This window comes from Belonocnema kinseyi, chromosome 1 (genome assembly GCF_010883055.1).
Source record: "Belonocnema kinseyi isolate 2016_QV_RU_SX_M_011 chromosome 1, B_treatae_v1, whole genome shotgun sequence".
Classification (NCBI taxonomy): Eukaryota; Metazoa; Arthropoda; class Insecta; order Hymenoptera; family Cynipidae; genus Belonocnema; species Belonocnema kinseyi.
In genome coordinates this window covers 135,607,368-135,608,833 of record NC_046657.1, presented here as the reverse complement: position 1 = coordinate 135,608,833, position 1,466 = coordinate 135,607,368, and positions in this window count along the sequence as shown.

Here is a 1,466-nt window from a genome sequence, read left to right as displayed (position 1 = left end):
CTTATTCGTCAGAATTGGTTTGGTCATCTGAAGATGATGCTGCTTCTCCTTCATTTTCCGACCAACACGATGCATCATTCACGTGACTTTCGAATTCACGTGCGCAACATCCTACCACTCTTGCACCACTTTTGCACTGACAGTACCAACCACTTATCGGATTTGGTCCAGGATTAGTTTCTATTCATAAGTTATACACTTTAGAAGATGCATGCCGAGACTGGATTTGTACTCTTAGAATGCCTTCCTCCTGTTTGTGGACAAGAAGGGAGTACATTCCATCATCAGATAAATATTCCTCGGTATACGATTGGGCTTGCTTCAGCTGATATACTCCGAGTGTGATGTATCGCAATTCATCAAGAGTTAACCTAGGAAAATCAGGTAGTGTCTCTTGCGTTATAGGAAGCCACGATGCCCTCCTTTTTGCTCAGTTTTCCTTTTGTGCTCGCTCTTGCAGGAGATTAGGCTGCGAAGCCAATCGCAACATTCGTTCAGCGATCGGATGATCATCGGAATTATCATGAATTCTAGGAGGTCGGAAAGCATTACAAAGGGCACAGACTATTCTGACGTAATCGCCGATGTACGGGATTTTACTATTTCGAAAAACATCACTTAAGGGTCTCCAAGTTTTTATCAACCCATTGACTGCTTCAACCACCCATCGGACTTTAGTAACGAGCCTTGATTCGTTTGCTTCAATCGTAGTATGCTGTGATTCTTTTTGAAGAAAATGAGGCATTTTGGAAACGAATCCAAGATCTTTTAAAAACTTCAGGCAGTCCCGAAAACCGCGATCCACAACGATAACAGAGTTTGAGGGCATCCATGTACGCAGTTTTATTGAATCTTGTTTTAAAAGACTTTCAAAGATACTAGCGTCGTTGTTTTTGCCATCAGCAATATACGGACCGAAAACATCCACTATATATCCTGTCGTCGTTACTAACATCATGGGCTTGAGCAGATTCCTTCCTTTATACACAGAATAAGTCCGCCTTTGAAAAGAGTAATCGCTACTCTTTTGGATAAACATGTATGTACCATCAGCTACAAGGATACATACATCTTCTCCATTTGCGAATAGCGTTTTTGCCGTTGATGTAGTATGGTCCTTAATGACTGACTCGGGTGATATGTGACCTATACTAAGATGATGAGTTACAAAGGAGGACATCAGAGCTTTCCTTGCTGCCGTAATTCCTCTGCCAACTCTTCGTTTTTCTATGCCAAAAATCGTTGATAAAATCGCATTGGAAAGACCTGTGCACAACTTGATCAACAATAATGCAAGGCACAAACGCACAGAACGACCTTTTGTCGAACGCACTTCAATTGACAAGTACTGTGCAACGTCACTGAATTGATTTTTCGTCAAACCGGTGAGCCTATAATAATCTTTATCCTCAAGCGCAGATGGATCATCAAAATTCAACCCTGTTTTTCTTGCCTCCTCACGCAAA